Raw genomic sequence first — 9966 nt, forward strand, 5'->3', positions numbered from 1 at the left:
CCCCATTCATGTCTCCCACCACCCCCACCCCCAGCATCCAGGGGCACCCTCCACCAGGCCCCCACTCATGTCCAACTCATGTCTCCCACCACCCCCACCCCTCAGCAGTGCAGGGCAGCCCCCACCAGGCCCCCACTCATGTCCCCTATCACCCCCATCCCCCAGCATCCAGGGGCACCCTCCACCAGGCCCCCACTCATGGCCCCCTGCACTCCCACCCCCCAGCAGTGCAGGGCACCCTTCACCAGGCCCCCACTCATGTCCAACTCATGTCCCCCTGCACCCCCACCCCCCAGCATCCAGGGCACCCTCGACCAGGCCCCCACTCATGTCCAACTCATATCCCCCTGCACCCCCACCCCCCAGCATCCAGGGGCACCCTCCACCAGGCCCCCACTCATTTCTCAAACCACCCCCACCCCCCAGCAATGCAGGGCACCCTCCACCAGGCCCCCACTTATGTCCAACTCATGTCTCCCACCACCCCACCCCTCAGCAGTGCAGGGGCACCCTCCACCAGGCCCCCACTCATGTCCCCCTGCACCCCCACCCCCCAGGATCCAGGGGCACCCTCCACCAGGCCCCCACTCGTGTCCCCCTGCACCCCCACCCCCCAGCATCCAGGGGCACCCTCCACCAGGCCCCCACTCATGTCTCCCACCACCCCCACCCCCCAGCATCCAGGGGCACCCTCCACCAGGCCCCCACTCATGTCCCCCTGCACCCCCACCCCCCAGCATCCAGGGGCACCCTCCACCAGGCCCCCACTCATGTCTCCCGCCACCCCACCCCCCAGCATCCAGGGGCACCCTCCACCAGGCCCCCACTCATGTCCCCCTGCACCCCCACCCCCCAGCATCCAGGGGCACCCTCCACCAGGCCCCCACTCATGTCTCCCACCACCCCCACCCACCAGCAGTGTAGGGCACCCTCCACCAGGCCCCCAATCATGTCCAACTCATGTCTCCCACCACCCCCACCCCTCAGCAGTGCAGGGGCACCCTCCACCAGGCCCCCACTCATGTCCCCCTGCACCCCCACCCCCCAGGATCCAGGGGCACCCTCCACCAGGCCCCCACTCGTGTCCCCCTGCACCCCCACCCCCCAGCATCCAGGGGCACCCTCCACCAGGCCCCCACTCATGTCTCCCACCACCCCCACCCCCCAGCATCCAGGGGCACCCTCCACCAGGCCCCCACTCATGTCTCCCACCACCCCCACCCCCCAGCAGTGCAGGGCACCCTCCACCAGGCCCCCACTCATGTCCAACTCATGTCTCCCACCACCCCCACCCCCCAGCAGTGCAGGGCACCCTCCACCAGGCCCCCACTCATGTCCAATTCATGTCTCCCACCACCCCCACCCCTCAGCAGTGCAGGGGCACCCTCCACCAGGCCCCCACTCATGTCCCCCTGCACCCCCACCCCCCAGCCACCATGGGCATCCCCCACCAGACCCCCACTCATGTCCCCTATCACCCCCACCCCCCAGCATCCAGGGCACCCTCCACCAGGCCCCCACTCATGTCCAACTCATATCCCCCTGCACCCCCACCCCCCAGCATCCAGGGGCACTCTCCACCAGGCCCCCACTCATGTCTCAAACCACCCCCACCCCCCAGCAGTGCAGGGCACCCTCCACCAGGCCCCCACTCATGTCCCCCTGCACCCCTACCCCCCAGCATCCAGGGGCACCCTCCACCAGGCCCCCACTCATGTCTCCCACCACCCCACCCCCCAGCATCCAGGGGCACCCTCCAACAGGCCCCCACTCATGTCTCCCACCACCTCCACCCCCCAGCATCCAGGGGCACCCTCCACCAGGCCCCCACTCATGTCTCCCACCACCCCCACCCCCCAGCAGTGTAGGGCACCCTCCACCAGGCCCCCACTCATGTCCAACACATGTCTCCCACCACCCCCACCCCTCAGCAGTGCAGGGGCACCCTCCACCAGGCCCCCACTCATGTCCCCCTGCACCCCCACCCCCCAGCATCCAGGGGCACCCTCCACCAGGCCCCCACTCGTGTCCCCCTGCACCCCCACCCCCCAGCATCCAGGGGCACCCTCCACCAGGCCCCCACTCATGTCTCCCACCACCCCCACCCCCCAGCATCCAGGGGCACCCTCCACCAGGCCCCCACTCATGTCTCCCACCACCCCCACCCCCCAGCAGTGCAGGGCACCCTCCACCAGGCCCCCACTCATGTCCAACTCATGTCTCCCACCACCCCCACCCCTCAGCAGTGCAGGGGCACCCTCCACCAGGCCCCCACTCATGTCCCCCTGCATCCCCACCCCCCAGCCACCATGGGCATCCCCCACCAGGCCCCCACTCATGTCCCCTATCACCCCCACCCCCCAGCAGTGCAGGGCACCCTCCACCAGGCCCCCACTCATGTCCAACTCATGTCTCCCACCACCCCCACCCCTCAGCAGTGCAGGGGCACCCCCCACCAGGCCCCCACTCATGTCCCCCTGCACCCCCACCCCCCAGCATCCAGGGGCACCCTCCACCAGGCTCCCATTCATGTCTCCCACCACCCCCAGCCCCCAGCAGTGCAGGGCACCCTCCACCAGGCCCCCACTCATGTCTCCCACCACCCCCACCCACCAGCCACCATGGGCAGCCCCCACCAGGCCCCCACTCATGTCTACCACCACCCCCACACCCCAGCAGTGCAGGGCACCCTCCACCAGGCCCCCACTCATGTCTCCCACCACCCCCACCCGCCAGCAGTGCAGGGCACCCTCCACCAGGCCCCCACTCATGTCTCCCACCACCCCCACCCTCCAGCAGTGCAGGGCACCCTCCAGCAGGCCCCCACTCATGTCCAACTCATGTCTCCCACCACCCCCACCCCTCAGCAGTGCAGGGGCACCCTCCACCAGGCCCCCACTCATGTCCCCCTGCACCCTCACCCCCCACCCACCATGGGCATCCCCACCAGGCCCCCACTCATGTCCCCTATCACCCCCACCCCCCAGCAGTGCAGGGCACCCTCCACCAGGCCCCCACTCATGTCCAACTCATGTCTCCCACCACCCCCACCCCTCAGCAGTGCAGGGGCACCCCCCACCAGGCCCCCACTCATGTCCCCCTGCACCCCCACCCCCCAGCACCCATGGGCACCCTCCACCAGGCCCCCAGTCATGTCTCCCACCACCCCCACCCCCCAGCATCCAGGGGCACCCTCCACCAGGCCCCCACTCATGTCTCCCACCACCCCCACCCCCCAGCATCCAGGGGCACCCTCCACCAGGCCCCCACTCATGTCTCCCGCCACCCCACCCCCCAGCATCCAGGGGCACCCTCCACCAGGCCCCCACTCATGTCTCCCACCACCTCCACCCCCCAGCATCCAGGGGCACCCTCCACCAGGCCCCCACTCATGTCTCCCACCACCCCCACCCCCCAGCAGTGTAGGGCACCCTCCACCAGGCCCCCACTCATGTCCAACACATGTCTCCCACCACCCCCACCCCTCAGCAGTGTAGGGGCACCCTCCACCAGGCCCCCACTCATGTCCCCCTGCACCCCCACCCCCCAGCATCCAGGGGCATCCTCCACCAGGCCCCCACTCGTGTCCCCCTGCACCCCCACCCCCCAGCATCCAGGGGCACCCTCCACCAGGCCCCCACTCATGTCTCCCACCACCCCCACCCCCCAGCATCCAGGGGCACCCTCCACCAGGCCCCCACTCATGTCTCCCACCACCCCCACCCCCCAGCAGTGCAGGGCACCCTCCACCAGGCCCCCACTCATGTCCAACTCATGTCTCCCACCACCCCCACCCCTCAGCAGTGCAGGGGCACCCTCCACCAGGCCCCCACTCATGTCCCCCTGCATCCCCACCCCCCAGCCACCATGGGCATCCCCCACCAGGCCCCCACTCATGTCCCCTATCACCCCCACCCCCCAGCAGTGCAGGGCACCCTCCACCAGGCCCCCACTCATGTCCAACTCATGTCTCCCACCACCCCCACCCCTCAGCAGTGCAGGGGCACCCCCCACCAGGCCCCCACTCATGTCCCCCTGCACCCCCACCCCCCAGCATCCAGGGGCACCCTCCACCAGGCTCCCATTCATGTCTCCCACCACCCCCAGCCCCCAGCAGTGCAGGGCACCCTCCACCAGGCCCCCACTCATGTCTCCCACCACCCCCACCCACCAGCCACCATGGGCAGCCCCCACCAGGCCCCCACTCATGTCTACCACCACCCCCACACCCCAGCAGTGCAGGGCACCCTCCACCAGGCCCCCACTCATGTCTCCCACCACCCCCACCCGCCAGCAGTGCAGGGCACCCTCCACCAGGCCCCCACTCATGTCTCCCACCACCCCCACCCTCCAGCAGTGCAGGGCACCCTCCAGCAGGCCCCCACTCATGTCCAACTCATGTCTCCCACCACCCCCACCCCTCAGCAGTGCAGGGGCACCCTCCACCAGGCCCCCACTCATGTCCCCCTGCACCCTCACCCCCCACCCACCATGGGCATCCCCACCAGGCCCCCACTCATGTCCCCTATCACCCCCACCCCCCAGCAGTGCAGGGCACCCTCCACCAGGCCCCCACTCATGTCCAACTCATGTCTCCCACCACCCCCACCCCTCAGCAGTGCAGGGGCACCCCCCACCAGGCCCCCACTCATGTCCCCCTGCACCCCCACCCCCCAGCACCCATGGGCACCCTCCACCAGGCCCCCAGTCATGTCTCCCACCACCCCCACCCCCCAGCATCCAGGGGCACCCTCCACCAGGCCCCCACTCATGTCTCCCACCACCCCCACCCCCCAGCATCCAGGGGCACCCTCCACCAGGCCCCCACTCATGTCTCCCACCACCCCCACCCCCCAGCATCCAGGGGCACCCTCCACCAGGCCCCCACTCATGTCTCCCACCACCCCCACCCCCCAGCCACCATGGGCAGCCCCCACCAGGCCCCCACTCATGTCTCCCACCACCCCCACCCCCCAGCAGTGCAGGGCACCCTCCACCAGGCCCCCACTCATGTCCAACTCATGTCTCCCACCACCCCCACCCCTCAGCAGTGCAGGGGCACCCTCCACCAGGCCCCCACTCATGTCCCCCTGCACCCCCACCCCCCAGCATACAGGGGCACCCTCCACCAGGCCCCAACTCATGTCTCCCAACACCCCCACCCCCAGCAGTGCAGGGCACCCTCCACCAGGCCCCCACTCATGTCTCCCACCACCCCCACCCCCAGCCACCATGGGCAGCCCCCACCAGGCCCCCACTCATGTCTCCCACCACCCCCACCCCCCAGCAGTGCAGGGCACCCTCCACCAGGCCCCCACTCATGTCTCCCACCACCCCCACCCCCCACCAGTGCAGGGCACCCTCCACCAGGCCCCCACTCATGTCCCCTATCACCCCCACCCCCCAGCATCCAGGGGCACCCTCCACCAGGCCCCCACTCATGGCCCCCTGCACCCCCACCCCCCAGCAGTGCAGGGCACCCTCCACCAGGCCCCCACTCATGTCCAACTCATGTCCCCCTGCATCCCCACCCCCCAGCATCCAGGGCACCCTCCAACAGGCCCCCACTCATGTCCAACTCATGTCCCCCTGCACCCCCACCCCCCAGCCACCATGGGCATCCCCCACCAGGCCCCCACTCATGTCCCCTATCACCCCCACCCCCCAGCAGTGCAGGGCACCCTCCACCAGGCCCCCACTCATGTCCAACTCATGTCTGCCACCACCCCCAACCCTCAGGAGTGCAGGGGCACCCTCCACCAGGCCCCCACTCATGTCCCCCTGCACCCCCACCCCCCAGCATCCATGGGCACCCTCCACCAGGCCCCCACTCATGTCCCCCTGTACCCCCACCCCCCAGCATCCAGGGGCACCCTCCACCAGGCCCCCATTCATGTCTCCCACCACCCCCACCCCCAGCATCCAGGGGCACCCTCCACCAGGCCCCCACTTATGTCCAACTCATGTCTCCCACCACCCCCACCCCTCAGCAGTGCAGGGCAGCCCCCACCAGGCCCCCACTCATGTCCCCTATCACCCCCATCCCCCAGCATCCAGGGGCACCCTCCACCAGGCCCCCACTCATGGCCCCCTGTACTCCCACCCCCCAGCAGTGCAGGGCACCCTTCACCAGGCCCCCACTCATGTCCAACTCATGTCCCCCTGCACCCTCACCCCCCAGCATCCAGGGCACCCTCGACCAGGCCCCCACTCATGACCAACTCATATCCCCCTGCACCCCCACCCCCCAGCATCCAGGGGCACCCTCCACCAGGCCCCCACTCATGTCTCAAACCACCCCCACCCCCAGCAGTGCAGGGCACCCTCCACCAGGCCCCCATCCATGTCCAACTCATGTCTCCCACCACCCCCACCCCTCAGCAGTGCAGGGGCACCCTCCACCAGGCCCCCACTCATGTCCCCCTGCACCCCCACCCCCCAGCATCCAGGGGCACCCTCCACCAGGCCCCCACTCATGTCTCCCGCCACCCCACCCCCCAGCATCCAGGGGCACCGTCCACCAGGCCCCCACTCATGTCTCCCACCACCTCCACCCCCCAGCATCCAGGGGCACCCTCCACCAGGCCCCCACTCATGTCTCCCACCACCCCCACCCACCAGCAGTGTAGGGCACCCTCCGCCAGGCCCCCAATCATGTCCAACTCATGTCTCCCACCACCCCCACCCCTCAGCAGTGCAGGGGCACCCTCCACCAGGCCCCCACTCATGTCCCCCTGCACCCTCACCCCCCAGCATCCAGGGGCACCCTCCACCAGGCCCCCACTCATGTCTCCCACCACCCCCACCCCCCAGCATCCAGGGGCACCCTCCACCAGGCCCCCACTCATGTCTCCCACCACCCCCACCCCCCAGCAGTGCAGGGCACCCTCCACCAGGCCCCCACTCATGTCCAACTCATGTCTCCCACCACCCCCACCCCCCAGCAGTGCAGGGCACCCTCCACCAGGCCCCCACTCATGTCCAACTCATGTCTCCCACCACCCCCACCCCTCATCAGTGCAGGGGCACCCTCCACCAGGCCCCCACTCATGTCCAACTCATGTCTCCCACCACCCCCACCCCCCAGCAGTGCAGGGCACCCTCCACCAGGCCCCCACTCATGTCCAACTCATGTCCCCCTGCACCCCCACCCCCCAGCCACCATGGGCATCCCCCACCAGGCCCCCACTCATGTCCCCTATCACCCCCACCCCCCAGCATCCAGGGCACCCTCCACCAGGCCCCCACTCATGTCCAACTCATATCCCCCTGCACCCCCACCCCCAGCATCCAGGGGCACTCTCCACCAGGCCCCCACTCATGTCTCAAACCACCCCCACCCCCCAGCAGTGCAGGGCACCCTCCACCAGGACCCCACTCATGTCCCCCTGCACCCCTACCCCCCAGCATCCAGGGGCACCCTCCACCAGGTCCCCACTCATGTCTCCCGCCACCCCACCCCCCAGCATCCAGGGGCACCCTCCACCAGGCCCCCACTCATGTCTCCCACCACCTCCACCCCCCAGCATCCAGGGGCACCCTCCACCAGGCCCCCACTCATGTCTCCCACCACCCCCACCCCCCAGCAGTGTAGGGCACCCTCCACGAGGCCCCCACTCATGTCCAACACATGTCTCCCACCACCCCCACCCCTCAGCAGTGCAGGGGCACCCTCCACCAGGCCCCCACTCATGTCCCCCTGCACCCCCACCCCCCAGCATCCAGGGGCACCCTCCACCAGGCCCCCACTCATGTCTCCCACCACCCCCACCCCACAGCATCCAGGGGCACCCTCCACCAGGCCCCCACTCATGTCTCCCACCACCCCCACCCCCCAGCAGTGCAGGGCACCCTCCACCAGGCCCCCACTCATGTCCAACTCATGTCTCCCACCACCCCCACCCCCCAGCAGTGCAGGGCACCCTCCACCAGGCCCCCACTCATGTCCAACTCATGTCTCCCACCACCCCCACCCCTCAGCAGTGCAGGGGCACCCTCCACCAGGCCCCCACTCATGTCCAACTCATGTCTCCCACCACCCCCACCCCCCAGCAGTGCAGGGCACCCTCCACCAGGCCCCCACTCATGTCCAACTCATGTCCCCCTGCACCCCCACCCCCCAGCCACCATGGGCATCCCCCACCAGGCCCCCACTCATGTCCCCTATCACCCCCACCCCCCAGCATCCAGGGCACCCTCCACCAGGCCCCCACTCATGTCCAACTCATATCCCCCTGCACCCCCACCCCCAGCATCCAGGGGCACTCTCCACCAGGCCCCCACTCATGTCTCAAACCACCCCCACCCCCCAGCAGTGCAGGGCACCCTCCACCAGGCCCCCACTCATGTCCCCCTGCACCTCTACCCCCCAGCATCCAGGGGCACCCTCCACCAGGCCCCCACTCATGTCTCCCGCCACCCCACCCCCCAGCATCCAGGGGCACCCTCCACCAGGCCCCCACTCATGTCTCCCGCCACCCCACCCCCCAGCGTCCAGGGGCACCCTCCACCAGGCCCCCACTCATGTCTCCCACCACCTCCACCCCCCAGCATCCAGGGGCACCCTCCACCAGGCCCCCACTCATGTCTCCCACCACCCCCACCCCCCAGCAGTGTAGGGCACCCTCCACCAGGCCCCCACTCATGTCCAACATATGTCTCCCACCACCCCCACCCCTCAGCAGTGCAGGGGCACCCTCCATCAGGCCCCCATTCATGTCCCCCTGCACCCCCACCCCCCAGCATCCAGGGGCACCCTCCACCAGGCCCCCACTCGTGTCCCCCTGCACCCCCACCCCCCAGCATCCAGGGGCACCCTCCACCAGGCCCCCTCTCATGTCTCCCACCACCCCCACCCCCCAGCATCCAGGGGCACCCTCCACCAGGCCCCCACTCATGTCTCCCACCACCCCCACCCCCAGCAGTGCAGGGCACCCTCCACCAGGCCCCCACTCATGTCCAACTCATGTCTCCCACCACCCCCACCCCTCAGCAGTGCAGGGGCACCCTCCACCAGGCCCCCACTCATGTCCCCCTGCACCCCCACCCCCCAGCCACCATGGGCATCCCCCACCAGGCCCCCACTCATGTCCCCTATCACCCCCACCTCCCAGCAGTGCAGGGCACCCTCCACCAGGCCCCCACTCATGTCCAACTCATGTCTCCCACCACCCCCACCCCTCAGCAGTGCAGGGGCACCCTCCACCAGGCCCCCACTCATGTCCCCCTGCACCCCCACCCCCCAGCATCCAGGGGCACCCTCCACCAGGCTCCCACTCATGTCTCCCACCACCCCCACCCCCCAGCAGTGCAGGGCACCCTCCACCAGGCCCCCACTCATGTCTCCCACCACCCCCACCCACCAGCCACCATGGGCAGCCCCCACCAGGCCCCCACTCATGTCTACCACCACCCCCACCCCCCAGCAGTGCAGGGCACCCTCCACCAGGCCCCCACTCATGTCTCCCACCCCCCACCCCCCAGCAGTGCAGGGCACCCTCCACCAGGCCCCCACTCATGTCTCCCACCACCCCCACCCCCCAGCAGTGCAGGGCACCCTCCACCAGGCCCCCACTCATGTCCAACTCATGTCTCCCACCACCCCCACCCCTCAGCAGTGCAGGGGCACCCTCCACCAGGCCCCCATTCATGTCCCCCTGCACCCCCACCCACCATGGGCATCCCCCACCAGGCCCCCACTCATGTCCCCTATCACCCCCACCCCCCAGCAGTGCAGGGCACCCTCCACCAGGCCCCCACTCATGTCCAACTCATGTCTCCCACCACCCCCACCCCTCAGCAGTGCAGGGGCACCCTCCACCAGGCCCCACTCATGTCCCCCTGCACCCCCACCCCCCAGCATCCAGGGGCACCCTCCACCAGGCCCCCACTCATGTCCCCCTGCACCTCCACCCCCCCAGCATCCAGGGGCACCCTCCACCAGGCCCCCACTCATGTCTCCCACCA

This window comes from Ambystoma mexicanum, chromosome 13, assembly GCF_040938575.1.
Source record: "Ambystoma mexicanum isolate Mex_15411 chromosome 13, UKY_AmexF1_1, whole genome shotgun sequence".
NCBI classification, from domain to species: domain Eukaryota; kingdom Metazoa; phylum Chordata; class Amphibia; order Caudata; family Ambystomatidae; genus Ambystoma; species Ambystoma mexicanum.